The sequence below is a fragment of the Mustela lutreola genome, chromosome 1 (assembly GCF_030435805.1).
Source record: "Mustela lutreola isolate mMusLut2 chromosome 1, mMusLut2.pri, whole genome shotgun sequence".
In the NCBI taxonomy this organism is placed as follows: domain Eukaryota; kingdom Metazoa; phylum Chordata; class Mammalia; order Carnivora; family Mustelidae; genus Mustela; species Mustela lutreola.
Window position 1 is genome coordinate 15741416 of NC_081290.1, and position 22509 is coordinate 15763924.

General features: G+C 33.3%; 1 long non-coding RNA gene across 5 annotated transcripts in view; it reads right to left on the reverse strand.

Moving 5' to 3' along the window:
* Positions 1 to 13156, reverse strand: part of LOC131823660 (uncharacterized) — a 56072-nt gene extending 42916 nt beyond the window's left edge. For all 5 annotated transcript variants that reach the window (XR_009350638.1, XR_009350634.1, XR_009350632.1 and 2 more), the window contains exons 1-3: positions 12981 to 13156; positions 5064 to 5176; positions 3784 to 3869 (exon numbers count right to left, since the gene is read on the reverse strand). This is a non-coding gene — a long non-coding RNA (uncharacterized LOC131823660). The remainder of the gene's footprint in view (positions 1 to 3783; positions 3870 to 5063; positions 5177 to 12980) is intronic.
* Between the last annotated feature and the right edge of the window lie 9353 nt (positions 13157 to 22509).

A 22509-nucleotide genomic window follows, 5' to 3' on the forward strand; every position in this document is an offset into this window, starting at 1 on the left:
CTAAGCTAAAGAAATACCTGTCTCCATTTTCCTGATTACTGTTCATGTTACCCTATTTCAGTTTCATGGTTTCTTTTTTTTTTTTTAATTTTCTGCAGCATCTGCTTTTAAGATGGGTTCAGTATCTGTTTCCTTTTGTGCTTTATTATCAATGGCTACTGCTAGTTTGCTACCCAAGACTACAACAGTTACCCACATGAGGCTATTAAGCACTTAAAAATGTGATTACTCCCTATAAGGATGTACTGTTAGTATAAAATACACATCAAAATTTGAATGTTTTGTATAAAAGCATGTCAAATATGTTAATAATGATCATATTTGTGGGGTGCTAAATGATAATATTGTGGATATGTTTATTTAAATAAAATATATTACTATGCTTTTTTACCTGATTCATTCTACTTTTTTTATGTGGTTGGTTAAAAAAAAACAGTTAAGGTTATATAATTGGTTTAAAGTTGTGACATATATTATACTTCTTCTTTTAATTACTTTATTGAGGTATGATTGACACATAAGAAGCTATATAAATTTAATGTATAATTTGTTGAGTTTAGAGAAAAGTAAACATCCATGAAACTATCATCAAAATCTACACCGTAAACATATCCGTCACCTCCAAATCTTCCTTCTATGCTCTTTGTTCATTATTATTATGGTGTGTGTGATAGGAGTATTTATCCAAAGATCTACCATCTTCACAAGTTTTTCAGTAGACAATGTAGTATTTTGAACTATAGGCAGTATTCTGTACAGTAAATCTCTAGGATTCGTTTTTATCTCATATAACTGAAACTTTACACCCCTTGATTAATACCTCCTCATTTTCCCTTCCCTCCAGTCCCCGCCAACCATCATTCCACTCTACGCCCTGCTTCTATGAGTCTACTTTACACTCTTCATATAAGTGGTATCATGTAATATTTGTTCCTTTGTGTCTGACTTATATCACTTGGAGTAATATCTTCTAGGTTCACCCACATTGTTACAAATGGTAGGGTTTCCTTCTTTTTAGACTGAATGATATTCCAGTGGATATATACACCACATTTTCTTCTTCCATTCAGCTGGAGATTGACATTTAAGTTGCTTCCATCTCTTGGCTATTGTAAATAATGAACATGGGGGTACAGAGATCTCTTCAAGATCACGATTTCATTTGCAATGCTAATATACATAGATGGGGGAGTGGTGGATCATATGGTAATTCTATTTTTAATTTTCAGAAGAATCTCTATACTGGTTTCTGTAGTAGTTGCACAAATTTATATTCCCACTAGCAGTATACATTGTTTGTCTCTTGTCCATATCTTTGCCAATGCTTTTTTTTGTGTTTTGAAAATAGTCATTCTAACTGCTGTGGCGGGATGTCTCATTGTGATTTTGATTTGCATTTTCCTAATGATTAGAAACATTGAGGATGTCTTCCAGTGCCTGTTGAGTACTTGCATGTCTTTGGAGAAATGTCTATTGAGTTCCTTTGTTCATTTTTGTAATTGGGCTGTGTTATTGCTGTTGAATGGTAGAAGCTCCTTATATATTACAGATATTAACTCTTCATCAGATACAGCTTGGGAGAATTTTCTCACATTTCATAAGTTGTCTTCTCATTTTCTGGATTGTTTCCTTTTCTAGGCAGAGCTTTTTAGGTTGATATAGTCCCACTTGTCTATTTTTTGCTGTGCTTGTTGTGCTTTTGATGTCACATCAGAGAAATAACAGAAAAGATCAAAGTCAAGAACTTATTCCTCCACATTTTCTTCTAGGGGTTTTACAGTTTCAGGTCGACATGTTTAAGTGTTTAATGTATTTGAGCTTATTTTTGAATATGGTGTATGATAAGGGTCCAATTTCATTTTTCTGCATGCTTATATGTGACTTTCTCAACATCATTTACTAAAGAAAATATCCTTTCCTTTTTGTGTATTTTGGCACCTTTGTGAAGGAGTGGTTATTTCTGGGTTTTTATTCTGTTCTATTGATCTATATGTCTGTTTTCATTCCAGAGCCATAATACCTCCAGCATTGTTCTTTCTCAAGATTTCTTTGAGTATTTGGAGTCTCTGGGGTTGTATATGAATTTTAGGATTAATTGTTCTCTTTGTATAAAAATTTTTGGTGAAATATTAATAGGGATTACACTGAATTTGTAGATCACTTGGCAAGTATGAACATTTAAACAATATTAATTCTTCCAATCCAGGAATATGGAATATCTTTCCATTTACTTACATTTATTTTAAACATATTTTTCACCTTCTTGGTTAAGTTTATTCTCAAATATTTTGTTCTTTTTGATGCAGTTGTAAATGGTATTATTTTCTTAATTTTATTTTTCTATAGTTCATTGTTAGTAAGTAGAGATGCAAATGATTTCTATATGCTCATTTTGTTTTGTTTAACTGTATTGAATTTATTTTTTAGTTCTAACAGTGTTTTCGTTGCATATGAGATCATGCCATCTGCGAAGAGAGATTACTTTTTTTCCAATTTGGCCATGTTTTTATTTATTTTTCTTGACTAATTGTTCTGCCTAGGACTTTTAGAACATGTTGAATGGAAGTGGCAAGAGTGAATATGTTTGACCAGTTCCAGATCTTTTAACTCTCTTGAGTATCATATTAAGTATGGGCTTTTCATATATAGCCTTTAATGTGTTGAGGTAACTCTTCTATACCTTATTTGTTGAGCATTTGTATCATGAAAGGGTGTTGGGTATCGTCAAACTTTTTCTTTTTAATCTTTTGAGATGATCATATAATTTTATTCTTTCACTATCTTAACGTGGTTTATCATGTTGATTGATTTGCATATATTGAACCATCCTTGTGTTGCAGAGATAAATCCTAGTTAATGGTGATATATAATCCTTTTAATGTGTCATTGAATTTGGTTTGCTAATAGTTCGTTGATGATTTGGGGGTCTGATTCATCAAGGATATTGGTCTGTAGCTGTGCTTTCTGGAGGTGCCTTTCTCTGGCTTGGATATCAAGGGAACATTGGCCTCATAAAAAGAGTTTAGAAGTTATTCCCTCTTCTATTTTGGGGAGAGTTTAAGAAGTATTGGTACTAATTTTTAAATATTTGGTAGTATTTGCTTGGAAAGCCATATGGTACTGGACTTTTCTTTGTTGAGAAGTTTTGCTTACTTATTCAATCTCCTTACTTGTTATTGGTCTATTCAGGGTTTCTGTTTTTTCTTGATTCAATTCTGGTAGGTAATATTTTTCTAAGAATGTATCTATTTCCTCTAGGTTGTCAAATTTATTGACATAGTCTTGTTTATAACAATTCTCTATGATATTTTTAATGTTTCCTCCTTCATTTTTTATTTTGTCTTCTCTCTTTTTCCCTTAATTAGCCTACCTCAGGTTTTTTACTTTTATTAAAAAACAAAAACAAGGGGCGCCTGGGTGGCTCAGTAGGTTAAAGCCTCTGCCTTCAGCTCAGGTCATGATCCCAGGGTCCTGGGATGGAGCCCTGCATCTGGATCTCTGCTCTGCTGGGAGCCTGCTTCCTCCTTTCTCTCTCTCTCTCTGCCTGCCTCTCTGCCTACTTGTGATTTCTGTCTGTCAAATTAAAAAAAAAAAACAAACAAACAAACAAACAAACAAAAAACTTTCAGAAAACTCCTAGTTTCACTCTTTGTTTTTTTATGTTTTTCTATTCTGTATTTTATTTATTTATGCTCTAATCTTTATTATTCCCACCCATCTTGTAACTTTGGGCTTAGTTTGCTCTCCTTTTAGTTTTTTGAGATTTAAAGTTAGGTTGTTTACCTTACTCTTTAGATCTTTCTTCTTTTTTAATGTAGATATTTTCACATTGTATTTCTATTGGCTATATCCTTGGCTTATAGCAGTAGCTGAAACATAATTGGTTTGAAAAAAAGTTCATAGTTTGACCTGAACATGTTAGTTAAGACCAGTCACTGCTCTAAAGAATTTCACATTTTATCCCTGCAAATCTGTGATGAAGGCAATTGATTAACTGCATTTATAGATGGGAAAGCTGAAGAAAACAGATTATTCATTATGTAGACTTAGAATCATTGTTTAAGAGAGGAAAAAGGTAGAAATAATAGGCTCATTTTAACAATGATAATCTCTAGCTGGGCAGGGTAATTAGTATTTTTTTTAATCTGTACTTTCTGACATTTACCCACGTTTTCTGCAAAGCACATATACTATTTTACTTTAAAAAATGTGTATATGTATATATACATATATATATATACATATATATATATATATATACATATATATATATATATATATATATATATATATATGAAGCAGAACAAAGCCATTACTAAGGACATTAGGAAATGAAAACAACAGTTAAAGAAGAAAAAAAAATCTCATGCCTGTACAATTTAAGAGTAACCTTCAAACTAATCTTTTTTGTCCTAGTCTCCATATTATTAATTGATGCTAATAATAATAATTAGGATGTATCCTACTCTTATATATACCTCCTAAAACTTTAGCTATTCTCTGAATTCAGTCTTCTTCCTCTTTGTTCTGCAATTCAATCATATTTCTCATATACTTTACTTATACTACTTCCTTAGAGTTAATTATACTACTTCCTTAGAGTTAATACTTACCGGGCTTTGTTGTTGTTGTTGTTTTAATTTTAAATGGAAAGGGCCAAAACCCAAACAAACAAAACAATGACACTAGAGTTTACAATTAAATAGAGCAATTTTAATTTTCCTTCCTTCCTTCCTTCCTTCCTTCCTTCTTCTTCTTGTAAATATGTGCTTTTTTTTTTTTTTTTCTCTTAAAACATTCTGGTCTATAGCTTGATAGAATTATTCCTGCTATGAGAGGAAGAGAGTCAGTCCTCTTAGCAATAAATTCAATGATTGTCATTAGGCAAAGGATATCAGGTGACATCACTAATAAATGCATACTAAACGATGTGTTTAACCAATTAACAGTTCTTTTGTCTCACAATAAAATTATCTCTTAATAGTTTATTCTTCTATTGAACATTTATCAAAGTTGGGATTATATCATCCTTAATTTTTTAAAGCATTCTTTGTTTGTATTACCTTAGTGTCTTACGGTTTCGGAGGTACTTCTTACTCTTCTCTTTGCGGCTCCCCGCATTACTTCCATATGTTGATGGTGTGTAAACTAGGCCTTCTTTTGAATTTTCATTTATCTGGCATATAAAATACATATTAAATAAAAAATAACATAAGTAAGTTTCTTTGGGTAATATATTGATGACTGACTTTGTTTGAATTTTCTTCCTTCCATCCTTCTTTCCTTCCTATAAATAAATACATACACACTCATATGTATATATGTATATGCCTATAGGCCTATAGGCATATACATATATATGAGCTGTAGAAAAACTTGTCTTGGACTAAAAACTTTCATAAATAGTGTTATTTAAAGGGTAAATATAAGTTTAGCAAAAACAATTTATTTCTACCTATGTCCTCCAAGTATCAATCACTTCTTTTTCCTTTGCTGAGTAAAAGAAGGACCTGTTGTAGCTTGCCACACATCAATTTCCTGAGATGAAACTTATTAGAATAAGAACATGATGAATTTTCCCATTTTTCTACATCCAATCAGTCTGTTCATTGTCTGAGAGCACACTAGATGACTAAAGATGTCAGTTGCTTCTCTCCAGGTTTTTCCGGTAGCCTTGTGCTTTAATCCAGCTGCTGCTTTGCATTTGAAAACTAAATCACACTCAATATTTCATAGTCTTTTTGATCTTGGGTTTTATGATAATGAGAGGGGCTATAGAAAACTTCATTCAGAGAATTCAAACAGATTTTAGCACCTGTTAACAGGTATTAAAAAAAACAAATGCATCATTTAAATTCTTCCATTCTTTTCAATTTGTTCACCTATAATTAAAAACATTTTGTCCATGAAAAGTGCTCTAGAAAAGTGCACTTAAAAAGTGCACATAAAAAGTGATTTTTATGCATTTATTTTTTTATTATAAGGCATTCCTCAAATTAACTTCCTATCTATAAATATCAATTTGTCCGTCTTTAAAATGGGGAAGGAAGATGAGAGAATTAGGGTTTTCTGAGTCATCAAAGACCATTTTTGTAGAAAGAAAAAGTCTCAAATTTGTTTATAGTCTTAGTGTCAGTGTTGTAGCAAAAATAGCAAAATTTGAATCCAAGGAACAATGTCAAGGCTCAGTTTAAGACTCAGCTACCAGGGAACACAGGGGACTGTGTTATTCAAACTCTTATTTTTTTTTAGCTGGAAAATGAAGTAGTTGGAGTTAATGATTGAAGCTGAGGTTCTATATGTCGTGTAAATAACTTGTTTTTAAAAGCTGTATAACTAGGCAAATCCATGGTGTGTTATTACCATTAATCATGAAAGATTAACATTTCATTAATTTTTCATTAATTTTCATTAATTTCATTAATCATGAAATCTAAAATAAAATTTTAAAGAAGTTATTAACTGTGGGAAAATCAAGGATTCTATTTGGATATTCCTTTTTAATATTGAGTGAATGACTCTTCACTAGAATTGTAATTGCATAAGTATATATATGTATGCATGTATATAGACATATATGTATGTCTATAGACATATATATGTCTAAACATTATAAACATTAAATATATTCAATATATTCCATAAATAAAATAATAAAGCACTTCTTTTTTTTTTAATCTTTTTAAAAATATTTTTATTTGTTTATTTGACAGAGAGATCACAAGTAGGCAGAGAGGCAGGCAGAGAGAGAGAGAGAGGAGGAAGCAGGCTCCCCGCTGAGCAGAGAGCCTGATGCGGGACTCGATCCCAGTACCCTGAGATCATGACCCGAGCCGAAGGCAGCGGCTTAACCCACTGAGCCACCCAGGCGCCCCAATAAAGTACCTCTTGATCAAGGTCTGTATATCTATATCTATCTATCGATATAGATATATATATAGAGAGAGATATATCGATATAGATAAATATCGATAGATATAGATATAGATAGATAGATATAGTTATCTATTTGAGAGAGAGAGCATGTGTCCAAGCATGGGGTGGGGGTGGGGGGCCAAGATTGTGGGGCTTGATCCCAGGGCCTCAGAATCATGACCTGAGCCAAAGGCAGATTTTTTTTTTTTCAAAGGCAGATGTTTAACCAACTAAGCCACCCAGGTGCTCCAACTAGGTCTATGTCTGGTATTTCTTCTTTGTTTTCTGACAAGTCATTGAGATGCTGATGGCACATGAACCATTAGGAGAAAAATCTGAATATCACTTTTGTATTTAAAAAAGAAGCAAAATAGGAAGATCTCCAACTGTTAGATACATTTAGTTTAAAATGCAAGTAGGAGCATAACATTTAGTCAGAGAACACAGCACAATGTAAAAAGATATTTTCTGAGGCTCTGGGGTGATGTGGAAATGTTGGGGTTCAGAGCAAACAGTGAAGAAAAAATTATTGAGCTATCTTAGGTGCAAATAGTTGTTTTATTAAAGCACAAAGACAGGAACCCTGGGCAGAAAGAGCTGCACTGGGATTGTGATGGGTGACTGATGATGTACTTTCAAGTTGGGAGGGGGTTAGGAATAGGGTTAAGTAAGTCTCTAAGGAATTTTAGAAACAAGGTTTCCAGGACCTTAAGAGGGCTAGCTCTTTTTAGGAAAAGGTCATTTATTACTGTCTAATAAAACCTTAGTCGTGAGACCCTTCAGATGTATATCAGTGGGCCATATGCTTGGAGGGTGGTTGCTAACATATATCTTGGAGGGTAGAGATAAAGGAGTCTCCAAAAGAATTTTTATATGTTAAAGGAGACTTAGAGGATCCTAGAGGTGGAGAAAATGTTAAGCTAAGATGGCCTTTTGTCCTTAGCAAAGTATCAACATTGAGACAGCTGAGTTCCTGGAGGGTGGTCATTTCTTCCTGTCTCAGGATTTGTCAATGGGTTGTATAGTACTAAGGAAATTTAATTTGTTTCTTTTGCCTTTGTTCTCCACATGGATGGAGGAGTAAAATGTATCAGGAGTAGAAAAAGATGGATGCAGATTTTCTTTCCTTTTTTTTTTTTTTTTTTTGCCCTTTTCTTTGTTTATGTTTAACTTACTGGCAATTTGGCAAGAAACACAACTTTACAGAGACAATTAAAGCTGCATAATTATGCTTTTGAACAATATTCTGACTTATGTAATCTTCAAAGCGGAAGTCTTTTGGGGTCTATATCTCAGCATTTAGCTTGGCTGAACACACCTCCTGTTTGAGGTGTGACCTCCTGCTTTGTTTACACAATATGCTCTCTCCCTTCACCCTGTCCTTCAGAGCTCTTTCAGGCTTCTTCACCAGTTCCCAGTGCCCAGTTCTACACATTCTCTTAAAAAAGAGATTGCGTTCATTCACAGAGCTTTAACTATTATTACTTTGTAGAACAGCCTGGATCTTGTATCCTGTTCACACTTTCATCTGTTCAGATTTGACTTAAGTCTCTGTGGCTGATTCCAGACTAAATTTCAAACAAAGGGCATCTTAAGTCTTCTGTGTCACAAACTAGTGAAAAGAATGCATCTGTAGTGAACATTTAAATCTTAAGATAAGAATGATTCTTAACGATATCTAAGAATGGTTGAAAGAACAGTGGTTGTTATCTTAAAGAGGAAATGTGTTCCAGAAATGGCAGAACACTTTAAGGCAGTAGAGTCTAAGGCAAGAGGATAAAAACATTCCTTTTAATGAGGTTTTAAAATCTGGAAATGGGGAACAAGTTTTTTCAAATGAATTGTTTTAGCCATATTATTTATTGTAAAATTCAAGTTGTTAATAACGTGATTCAGGAGATTTTGATGTTCTTATTCATGAACATGGACATAAATTTCAGGAGTTTGACATCGTTGCCGTATGGTATTGGAATAAGAAATTTTCACCATGTAAAGCCATCATTTGGAAGGAAGAGTGGCTCAAAATTTTTGTAAGCAAAGGAATGTTTGTCTAAATTTTTAAATAGTAAAAATACTTTTTATTAAACGAGTATATGTACCACTGAAGGCATTCCGTCTTATACTGACCATAAGTTTTCTATATACCCAACTGCATAGGAAGATCGTAACCTACACCTGATGTCATATAAGAAGAAGGAAATCTATGGAACCGGCACTTAATGGGCTAATTGTGTCCTCACTGTTCATAATTCAGTATTTGGATAAGACAAATAACAGGGGTATATATTGTACAAGAGATTCTAGTGTTATAAAACTTTTCTGACATAGAGAAAATATGCTTACGGTTCTAAGAATTTGATAGTCATCATTAAAAGCCCAATAGAAGATTCTCCTTATAATTTTTCTATTAAATGTTATTGAGTGCTCATTTTGCACTAGATTTTAGCAATTAAACAATGTGTTTGGTGATTAAACAATGAAAGATAAATAAAATATGGATTCTGTCTCTTAAGAGTTTATCAGGAAAGTGGGAAGGGGGCAAGATAACTAAAAACTTTCCATGCAAAGAAACAGTTTTACATACTTAAATGCATTTTAAATGACAAAATGTTTTTCCCATATGTATTTTCCAATATAAGTGCTCCCCACCCATAAACAAGGATTCTAACTAGAGGTGTATATGTGTATATGGATGTGTGTGTGTATAAGTGTGTGTAGATATGGTGATAACATACAATTAGAATCTTAGTATAAAGATATGTGGAGTTTGTACTTTACAGCAGTTATAGTTTTATTTCACTTGGATTCCTTATCCCTAATAATAATAATAATAATAATAATAAAATCAGTTAGATAATAGCTGAACTCTAGTAACCCTAGTTAGCCTGAGAGTTATCTTCTATGTGCCTACAACCCTATAAAAAAGTATTGAAATAATATTATGAACCTCTAAAAAGATACCAAAATATTTCTGGCAATGAATTAAGAATATACTAATCACAGAGGTGCCTGGGTGTCACAGGCATTGGACTCTTGGTTTCAGCTCAGGTCATGATTTCAAGGTTGTGAGATCCAGTCCCTTGTTGGGCTGCAAGGTCAGTGTGGAGTCTGCTGGAGATGGTCTCTCCCTCTGTCCCTCCCACTCATGCTCTTTCTCTCTCTCATATAAATAAATCCTTTTTAAAAAAGAATACACTAATTACAGAATTAAAAATAATAAATATAATGAATGAATTCCATGGTATTGAGATTCAGAATAGGTTTAAGTCAAAGACTAGTGGTAAATTTTGTAATACTTGTTATTAAAATTTTTGCTTATAGTTTGTTTTAAGATTTCAAATAAATCAATCATTAAATATGTGAGATTTATATTTTAAGGTAAGTTACTTTATTTTTAAAGATTTTTTAAATATTACAAAATTGGTTTTCAAAATTTAATGTTAATAAGTTGAAATTTTATACAAATGATTGCAGATATGTTTTATATAGAAATTTTCTGGTAAATTATATTAGGTTCATCTGAGAGTGACAGATAATCAACATAACTACAAATTAAAAATTCATTTAAGGGGGCCTGAATGGCTCTGTTGTTTAAGTGTCTGACTTCAGCTCAGCTACATACATTATGGCTACAACGGAATGAAATAACATGCTTGCCAGAAACAATCAGCAATATGAAAATTATTTGGCCTTCAGTTTATGCAAGCATATGTACAAGAGTGCCGGAGAAGAGTAGATAGCCAAGTCAAGTGTTCAACTACTTCACCAATCTCTATAAATACTGATGGATAATATAACTCAAGATGCCCTGCTGAAGAGAATTACTTTGAGAATTTGGTGAATGCTAACACTTAGACTTCTAAATAAAAAAACAAAGCTATAAAGTTCAGTGAGGCCACACTTTTCAAATCAAATTTTGATTTGAAATCAATTTTTGATTTCAAATTCAAATTTTTCACATCTCTACTATGTAAAGTATATTTCATTAATATAAAAATACAACTAAAAAAATTTTTTTTTGGTGGAAGGCCGATGTTCACAACTTCTTTTCCATTAAGCAGTTGTTTCTGGTGAGGAAAAATGATTTGGTAAAGCAGTTAACAATACATTTTCCAAAGACACCAGAGGATCTGTATAATACTGTAAAGTAGGACTGAATCCTTTCTGCTGTAAATACTCAACTCGGCCTTGGTCAATCAGCAATTTACAAAGATGCCCTATTTTCTTCTCTTCAACAGTAGGGAACCTAAACCGAATAAATACAAAACATTGTTGAAAAAAAAAAAAGGGGGTCCTGGGATCAAGTCCCAGAATCAAGTCCCACATTGGGCTCCCTGAGTCCTGGGATCAAGTCCCACACTGGGCTCTGGGATCAAGTCCCACATTGGGCTCCCTGCTCAGGAGAAAGTGTGCTTCTCCCTCTCCTTCTGCCTGCCCCTCTCCCTGTTTGTGTGTGTGTTCTTTCTCCCTCTGTCAAATAAATGAATAACATCTTTTAAAAAATGTGTAATATTTCTTTGTATTTAAGTCCAAGACACTTAACAATGATAGTTTAAAACCTAAGGTGGGGAAGAGTGACATCAGCCAGCCGGCGGACGAGAAAACTCCAAGCACTCCTTTTCCCATAGAATCATTAGACAACTAGAAATCAGCTACAGTAACTTTACAGGAGTTCTGGAAATCAGTCAAAGATACATAACAACCAAGTGAATACTCCTTTAAGAAAAAGCCTCCTGCAAAATCATAGGAAATTTTGTGGTGCTTTTATTTACTCTTATCTCATCCACTCCCCAGCACTACACAGTTTGAGGAAAGCAGTGGCCCAGTCCCCAGTTCCCCTCCAGGAACCAAAGAAAGCAACATGGAAAGAATTTGTAATCTGTCTGGCTGTTGCTTGTGTGACTGGTCTTTGTTACCTAACTCAGACTTCAGAGGGCCAAAAGTGGCATGCCTCAGGAACCAGGGTAGGAAAAACTGTGGGCAGCAGTTGGCACCGCAGGGAGTAATATAGGGCTTTTGATGTATGGGGCAAGAAATTACTAATTAAGAAATCCAATGGCTAAGATCCCAAGAAGAAACAGGGATAATACTTTGGGGAAGTTAAGACGTTTAAGATCCATTGTCCATATGGGAATCTGGTAAAGGAGCACATGCACAGGTCCAAGGAAGAGTCATGCCCAAAATATATTTGAGAAGCCTTCCTTTGTATGAGTTACCTAGAGGGTCAAATTCACAGAAAGAAAAAAAAAATGGTGATTGATTAGGGTTGGGGGGGAGGGAAAACAGAGTTATTATTTAATGAGTGTGGAGTTTTATTTGGGAATTTGAAGAAGTTCTGGAGTAGATGGTGGTGATGGTGGCCCAGATACGAAAAATATAATAATGCCATTGCACTTTACACTTTAAGCTGATAGAATAAATTATACATTATGTATATCTTACCACAAACAAAAATATTGATTTGTGCTGAAAATAGGTCTCATTTGAGGCATTGTAATTAAGTCATTGCAATTATATCATTCTAAGATCTGAACCACTTGCAGACTCTGAATTCCTAAAATAAAGATAGTCCATACAACTTAAAGTGTAACCATATATTGAATGTTTGCCACAAATCTTCCTTCTAGTAATCTCTAAAGGATCATCTGTCAGGTAGCGAGCTCATGGGTTATTACACACCATCTCTAATCCTGATGTTGATGCTTTGAATCCAGACTGCCACTGTAATCCACTTGAATTTAGGTGATGAGTGGGTTTTTAATTAAATCGGTAGCACAATGGAACAAGGGTTCACAGACCTTATTTTTATTTGCCTAGTTTCTTCATATATGGTTAAAATTATTTTACTCAGCAAACGAGAGAATCTCTACCTTGCTCCCTGATATTTGGATTGGGGGATATTATAGTAGGAATACATCGTGAAATACTTATAGCTTCCTTTTTAAAAAAAAATCATAAGTCAAATGCAAAACTACATCCCCTCTGGTACGCATAGATTATTGCCACCCTCAAAAAATTTGAAAATGCAGGAATGGGGACTCCCATTACAACTTAATTTAACTTACCTTTTCAGTGTCTGTAAAAGAAGAATTGATCTTCAAAGAATATGATGGATTAGATACTCCACGGATACCATGGAGTATCTTCCACTGATGCTATTGTTCCAGATGTGATCTCTCTATTGGAGATAATTAATACTGTAATTACCGATAAATTTTGTGTGATTGGTCATCATAGTAATGGTCCCTAAAAAAAAAAAAAAAAGTCACATATTTCCCTACCCAATTCCTAGCTTAATCTCTTCACTCATTAACTCTGGCCTTCACCATGTGATTTGCTTAGGACAACGGAATGTAACAAACAAAAATGACCCTGGAGGCTTGAAACATGCTTGTGGATTAGTCTTTGCCCTCTGTTGCTTCTTGCTTTTGGAAACTGGCCACAGTGCAAAGAAGATAGGCTGGCCTGCTGGAGACATGCAGCCCAGACAACAGTCAGCATCAACTTCCATGCATAATTATAAAACTGAACAAAATTACAGGAAATAATTATTTTTACAAATTGGAAGAAAGGTAGAACAGGACTGGGATCCCTGAGAAAATGGAATCAAACAAGGTGAGCCCTATAATCTCACAGCTTTACAACTTGATATATAGTGTGAAGACATCTCTTCAGGCTACAACACAGGGACAGTTTCCAGAGCAAATTTTGTCTTATGTTGCCATGAGGTGGGAAGTCAAGAGATAGAAGTTCATATAGAACAAAGCAGTTGGCATTTGGGGGGACAGGGTACCAGAGAGAACAAAACTATTAAGAAAGGAGTTTGACAAAAGTTTCTTTCATGGAAGTTTCCTTATTTCTCTTAATGAATACTGATCTATGCAAGCATAGGTTACAATTTCATGAAGCCAAATACAGAAGAACTTTCAGGGAAAACCTGAAAATCTCAAGCTTAAACATTCTCAAAACTCACTCAAGGACCAGGATAGTGGGAGGAAAAACTATTACTGAAGCTCACACAAGGCTTGGAATCATTTAGGTTTATACAAGTCAGAATGGAAAGACCAAATAATATAGAATCCTCAAAATTATATCAACCTAGTTGTAAGACTGACTTAACTCTTGACTCTAAAATTACTGTGGCTCTGTGTTAACAAAGCAGAAATACAATCTTAGGAATGATTAAACTAATTCCAAGAAGCCTAGGTAAACAAAAGAACAGAATCAAACACTATTTAAAGGACACATCAGAATCTAGCAAACAAGAGTTTGAAATCTGCAAAGTTTACCCTAAAGTGAAGGAAAAAAAAAAGAAAAGAAAAGGAGATAAATGTAATCTATAACCATTCAGATAAAATCAACAGAGAAATGACAAGAAGTGTTGGAAACAAAAGAATTATTAAATGTTTAAAAACTTCCTAAAGTTGGAAGAAGCATGACTGATGAAGAGACTAATGGAAGATACATAAAAGATAAAAGTAGAATATCTAGATATTAAAAATAAAATATGTGAAATTGCAAGTATACTGGAATTAATAAAGACAGAGCAAGGACTACAGAAGAAAATGCCATAGAAATTTTTAAAAATTAGAAACTAAAGTCAAATAGAAAGAAAAAAAGTCAGAAAAATAAACAGAGCAGCTGTGAACTGTGAGACATTATTCAGACTAACATACATGTAGTCAAAGTCCCAGAAGAAAAGGAAAGAGAGGGAGATAGAGACATATTTTTGAAGGAATTATAACTAAAAAGTTTGCATATTTCATAAAAATTTTAAACCCACAGCTCAAACAAGCTCCACAAAATAAGCAGAGCAAATATATAGAAAACCACATCAAAGTAGATAAAAATCAACTTCCTAAATACCAGGGATAAGAGAATATCTTAAAACAGCAAAATATTGCCAAACTTTAAGTAGTCAAGACAAGAATAAAAATAAGAATGACTGCACAATATGCTTTGTAAAGTATATACGCTAGGAGACAAAACAAGAGACATATCTTTATTGTAAGAAAAAAAGTTAATCTAGCGTTCTTTAACCAGTAAAAATATTTTTCAACACTAAAGGAGTTATTTTAAAGACAAACAGCACCTGAAAGAATTAATCACCAGCAAAATGACACTATGAGAATTTGAAAAGAAGTACTTTAGGGCACTCAGTAGCTCGGTAGGTTAAGCATCTGACTCTTGATTTTTAGCTCAGGTCATTATCTCAGGATCATGTTCTCAGGGTTGTGAGATCAAGTCCGTGGGTCAGGCTCTGTGCTGGGCCTAGAGCCTGCTTAAGGTTCTCTTTCCCCTTCTCCCTCTACCCTCACCCATGTGCATGCAAACATATGCTCTTTCTCTTCCTAAAATAAATAAATAAATCTTAAAGAAAAAGCACTTCAAGCAAAAAGAAAATGACACCATATGTTCATTTAAATCTACACAAATGATGAGTGCTGATAAGTGAAATTGTGTGGATATATTTTTCCTCATATTTTACATGTTTTTAAAAAATAAATGAGCAAATATAAAAGCAATATAGCATGAGATTTATGACACATGTAAATGTGATATATATGACAACAGTAGCACAAAAGGTGGAAGAGAATATAAAAGTGTACAACTGTAAGATTCTTTCATAAGTTAAATATATTAAAACCTAGAGATACCTCCAAAAAAAAAAAATAGCGGCAATAAGCTAAAAATAAAGATAAATAAAATCATTTAAAAATTCAGTAGAAGGGGTACCTGGGTGGCTAAGTGTCAGTTAAGTGTCTGCATTTGGCTCAGGTCATGATCCTGGGGTCCTAGAATCAAGCCCTGCTGAGAAATTCTTCTTCCTCTGCCTGCAGCTTCCCCGGCTTGTCCACTCACTCTCTCTCTTTCTCTCTCTGTCAAATAAATATATATAATCCTTAAAAAAATTTAAAAAATCAAAATTCAGTAGAAGACCAGAAAAGAGGGCAGATAAACCCACAAATTACAGGTGGAACAAATAGAAAGCAAAGAGCAAAATAGTAGATTGAAACCTAAACATATGGATTGCTATTTTAAATATTAATTTTATGCACATTACAATCAAAACAGATCATGAGGTAGGTTATAAATGAAGATAAAACTATAGGCTATATACAAGAAAGCAACATAGAAATATATATAAAGATTAAAAGTTAAGTTTGAATTTCCCATGAAGATGGAGTTACAAGAAATCGACTTACCTTTCCTTATAAAAAAAGGTAAAACACAGAACAAAACAAATGAAATAACAGCACTCAAGAAATTGGACAGTAGGAGAATGATACCTGAATGATGGGAAGCAAGTGAGATGATCCATGTGACTTCTAGCTTACTTCCTGGAGAATGTTTCTAAGTTATAATCCAGGGTTGGGGCAACACTACATAGATTGTCTGTCTCTCATTGAAGAGACTGGGCTGAAATTCTAGGGAAGACAAGATGGCAAGAGTTTACAGAACAGAGTATCAGACAGGAGAAACTGCAAGAGAGAAATTCCGTATATCTGAGGAAAGTCTTCTTCTGACACTTAGATGAGTAGTGATCACCATGTGCACATGCTGAAACTACCCAGCGCTGAGAGATAAACTGCAGGGATTATAGGGACTACTGCTTGAAGATTATATAGGGTCAAGAGTAGTGCCTCTTTCTAACAACTCAGAGCAGAAAAACTCAATTCAGAGAATATCACTTGAGATAATAAGAAGGATTTTGCTTTAGTGATGGGGAAAAAAATTAACCCCAGATTAAATATGTCTTTGTACCCACCTAACAGAGATTAATTTATACTCTCAAAAAATAAATAATATCCTAAAAGATCAAACTGTTTCTAAGTAACTATCTATGTCCCAAAACATGGGTGTATTTTCAACTATTTTATTTTATTTATTTAACAGAGAGATCTGAAGTAGACAGAGATTAGGCAGAGAGAGAGAAGGAGGGGGAAGCAGGTTCCCCACTGAGCAGAGTCCGACGTGGAGCTTGGTCAGAGCCCCACTTGGAGCTTGATCCCAGGACCCTGAGATCATGACCTGAGCTGAAGGCAGAGGATTAACCCACTGAGACACCCACGTGCCCTAAAATGGGTGTATTTTTCAGTACAAAACCTTACATTTGGTTCTTTATATCTTTTACTGACTTGCTAAGGCTTTCTACTTTTTCATTTCATTCAAGAATGTTTATAATTCTTTACCGAAGCATTTTTATCCTCCCTGGTTTAAAATTGTGTCAAGTAATTCTGTCATCTTTATTATCCTGGTGTTGATATTTATTGTCTTTTTTCACTCAGGTTGAGGTCTTCCTAGTTCTTGGTATGTTGAATGAATTTTTTATTGAAACTTGTTATATTATGAGATTCTGAAGCTTACTTAATTTTTATGTTTTAACTGTTTTGTTTTGATATTGTTGTGGCTGGGAAAAGTTGTTATCACCTCACTATTAGCAGGTGGAGGTAAGTCAATTTCTTATTGGGTCTCCATTGACACCTGAAGGGGATGGGAGGCTTTTCCTTCCTCTTAAGTAGGAATGAGAACACTGCTCTTCATGTGGCTTGTGCTGACGCTGCAGAGAGGACATTGCCCCTCCTGGGAAATAGTGAAAATCCTGCCTTTCACGTAGGCCACCTCTGACATTTCCTCACATAGGAGGGAGCACCTTGTTCCTGTTGAAAGGGATGAAATTGTAGGCTTGCTACATATTCTTTGTTAACATAGGGTGAGTGGGATGTCTTCTTATTGGCCAATGGGAATGAAGGTTTCATCTTTGTACTGTGTATTCTCTGACACCATCGTAACAGGTTCTTCATTATAGCCTTGGGAGGCTGGAAGTCATGTTCTCCGTTCAATCTTAGCTGGAGGAAAGGAGGGTAAGAGCAATATTTTCTATGGTATTTGCCTGGAATAGAATAGTTACAATCTGAAAATTTTACATCTGTTTGGCAGGTCCTGGTCCTTTTACTAGAGAGAGTCAGTTTTGTTTGGGATTTGTTTTTATGTGTGCCTATTAGTATTTTTAAGTAGTCAGCTTATTTATCTCCAAATTGAGGACTTATGAAGCAAAATTAAGATTCAGGGAATTCACTTCCTTGTCATTTCTAAGACCCAAGATAATTAACCAGTCTACTTTATTCTCTCCATTTTTAATAATCTTCTGAGTTTTGTTTTAAATATAATACCCAGGGTTTTTAACTGTGCTAAGTGCAAGCAATGAAGAAAAGTATACCTACTCCATTTTTCCTGAAATAGAAGTCTACATTTTCTTTTTTGTGATAGGTAAAATAATATGAGTCTACATAAACATTTGATCACATTGACTTCTGTCTTCCTCAAAGCTAGTTTCCTAATCCACAATAAATTTTAGAAACTCAGTTCTGGTGAATCTTGCCTGTAAAGTTTAAGTTGGAGGTATAATAAGGAGTAAAGATGGGATTTTCCTTAATGATGCCATTCTATTTGCATTAAAACTATGATTTGGAGCATTAAATGTGTTTGATATAGATTTTTTAGAGCTTTAGGTTTAATCTACCACTTATAAGTCATTATAATATATTTAGGAATAGTTTTGGATTTGGAAGTATTGTGGAAGAAAGGAGTAGAATAAGCAAACCTTGTTTGAGCTGAAATACGGACTCTACATTTCCTGGCTTTGTGACTGTGAAATAATTATTTAACCTCAATTTCATTTTTTATCTCTAAAAGAACAATAATATTTGCCATAATTATCTCAGTGGATTATTTATTCCTAAATTTTAAATTTTATATAAATCATTATTCATTGATAACAATCATTACAATATTCACTATTAAAACCACATATTTCTGAGACTACATTGATCTAAGCTGAGTCACTGATAATTTTTCAAAAGAAAAATATAATGCATGTGCAAACTGCCTGAACAATAAAATATGAATTTTATGGACATCAAATATACCTGATAATAATAATATGTTTAGAGATTCATAAAGCTCAATGAATATCAATCAGAATAAAAACAAAGAAAGCCAAGTGTACATACTTACTTACTTACTTAATACATATATGCAACATGACTTTTAATAAAACATTAAGAGTTCTGCACATGATATCTATATATAAGTAAGCTCCTAATGGGCTGATTGTCCTACTGAAATAAATTTTAAACTTGGTAGATAATTTCAAAATGACAAGCAAAACAACAACAGAATTTACTCAAATGCTTTGCAGCATGAACAAAGACAAGCTAACTGATTTTGAAGATCAGCTTCTATGTGCAAGAGAAAAGTGACAACATAGCCAAATTTTCTGTTGTTAGAGCTTTCAGCTAGAGGGAAGCCCATGTATAGCTCTGTGTAAGGCATTTGCAAGTTTCAAAGAAAGAAAATTCATCTTTATGGTGTGTTTGAGAAGACAGAGCTCAGTATCATAGATACAAAAACATGCAGAGGGAATTTCAAAGGAGAAGAGCAGTAGAGGAGATAGCTGCATTCTATGTACAAACTGTCCAGAATCTGGTTGATACATAAGGTTTCGAAGTATAGAGTAGACTGCAAGCAACCCAACTGTGAATGAAGACACTGAAATCAGATTTCAGCTGCTCTCCGAGATATGGAGTTTGAATTTTGAGTCTATTCAAGTTAAATTTCCTGTTAAACATACCAATATCCTTAAAAGGAATATAACAGAATCCTTGGTATCAACAATATTATTTTCACAATGTGCAAATATAAACCAAAATTACTCAACATCTGAGTAACCAGGAAAATGTGACCCATTGTCAAATATAAAAGAAATGATTTCTGAGATGATCTATTACCAACAGATATCACCAGAGAAGAGCTTTAAAGCCCTTATAATAACTATACTTGCTAATATAATGAAAAATATTTTTTGTATTTAGTGAAAAGATATATAATATGAACAGAAATTTTGAAACAATAAAAAAATAACCAAATGGAAATACTCCAACTAAAAAGAGAACAATATCTGAAATAAAATTTCACTGACTGGTCTTAACAACAAAATGGGGATTATACAGGAGAGAATTTGTGAAACTGAAAAAGATCAAAATAAATTATGCAATATAATGAAAAAAGAGAAAAAAAGACTGAAAAATATTAATACAGTGTCTGGGACTTCTGAGACAATATAAAAATATTTAAAATACTTGTTATTGCAGTCCCCAAAGGAGAACAGGAAAGTAGTTTTGAGGAAATACAAAAATTTCCCTATTTTGGTGAAAAATACATAGTTTCTAAAAGGTCAATATATTCAAAGCAAGCTAGATATAAGAAAACTATACCTAAAAATATCATAGAAAAAGTACTGCATATCTAAAATAAGAAAAATCCTGAGTGAAGCCATATAGGGAAATCTACAGCAAAATCCATGAATGCCAGAAGACAGTGGAATAAACCTTTAAATATTGAGAAAAAAAATCTATCTACTCAGAAATATTATATGTTGAAAAATATCTTCAAAATATAGATAAAATAAAGACATTATCACAGAAAATATATTGACACCAGAATGTAATACAAGAAATGGTAAAGAGGAGTGCCTGGGTGTCTCAGTGGGTTAAAGCCTCAGCCTTTGGCTCAGGTCATGATCCCAGGGTCCTGGGATCCAGCCCCACTTCAGGCTCTCTGCTCAGCAGGGAGCCTGCTTCCCCCTCTCTCTCTGCCTGCCTTTCTGACTTCTTGTGATCTCTGTCTGTCAAATAAATAAATAAAATCTTTAAAAAAAAATAGTAAAGAAAGTACTTCAGGCTGAAAATAAATGATACAAGAGGATTTTTAGAAGGGAATGAAGGAGGTCAAAATGCTAAAAACTTGATAAATGTAAAAGACAATACTTTCTTATTGTACTGAAAGTAAATATATGATTTAAAGCAACATTATAGTATTATCATGTAAAATTATAATGCATATTGTGATTATGTCATTAAGAGTGGGAAATGTTCCCACGTAGTCCAATGTTTCTACATTTTACTTACAGCAGAACATTATCAAACATAAGAAGAATAGTATTAGAATCTGTATAAATAATTACCACTTGTATATAAATAATTACTTTTTGTAATAATTATATATAAATGATCAATAAGGATGAGATTGGGTAAATTACCTTTAGATATCAGTGGTACAAGTGGAAAACTGTTTCTGAAGAAGGTTTTCAGTAGGAATACCACAAAATGAAATCCCTTCAGGGAGAGAACTACCAAGGTGACAGAAGACTAGGCAGAAAAAACAATGTATTAAGTGTATTAAGAATAAAGATATCAGAAGACCTCATCAAAATAAAACAGATCAGTGGGAAAAAAAGTTGCTTCAGCATATCAGATACAGTATATACAGATATAGTTCATGCACATTCAGGTGTTAACACTAAAGATCCATGTAAATTGGAGTTGCTTGAAAAGTTTTCTGATCTTGTCCACTTTCTCTAGATTTCGTCAGCTAGGATGATATCAGTCATAACTTTGTAATGAATATGTGAACTATGTTATTAGATACAAATCTCTGGGATAATCATTAATCAGTATAGATAAATAAATCTATATAGATACATGGATTTATTTTCCAGTAATAGAATAGATACATAAACATATATGGGATATATATGTGTGTGTACTAGATACTGAGTTTCACAGTTACATATATACCACTATATATGTTTTATTATGCAATAGTTACATACAGTTCTAGATATATATACACACTACAATATGTAATATGGTATATAGGAGCTATATATATTATACACATGCTGTTATATGTAATATGATATATGTGAGCTATATACATATATGTAATATATATGGGCTATAAACATGAGCTATATACATATATAATATATATTATGGAATAGTTACATATATTTATATATACTGTTACATATATTATATATAAGCTATGTGCATTATGTAATATATAGATCTGTACTTAGCAGTTGAGTCTGGTGAAGGAAAGAACATTACAACCACATCACATTCACATTTAAATAAGGCCGATGTTGCAGATGCTAAGGTTAGGAGGGCACACCAATCAACGCAGCTGCCATGTTTTACTCTAATTTCCATCGCTGTTGCTCTCTTATAAGAAGTCCACATGCTGTAAGAAAGAAATAGATGATTTCAAATCTACTAATTATTATCATGATGTTATTAATTTAGACCAAGATAATAATAAGATGGTGTCTATAAAGAAAGACTTCATTATGGAATTAATTGCTTTGATTAGGGTCAACACAGGAGAAAAGATTTGCATAGCATTTAAGAAACAATTACTTTGATGGCTATTCAGGAGCCAAAGACATGCAAATTTAAAGAGGGCATTTTACAATTTCCCCTTTTACATTCAGATGCTAAGTTCTCTGATAAACCCTACTTGTTCAACAGAAAATTAAAATCACTGAATTGAGGAAAATCTGAGTAATGATGTATTATTGATGTATTCTGTAAATGTTCAAATTATTCTTGGCTTCAATTTCAAATTTATTTCATAGAAACAAAAAATGGCATTACAAAGTCAATGTTAATCTTAGTGTTGATGTTGTGGTTGTTTTCCCCTAATAGATGTCGATAGAAGTAAATTATAGTTATCTTTATGAATTTACTG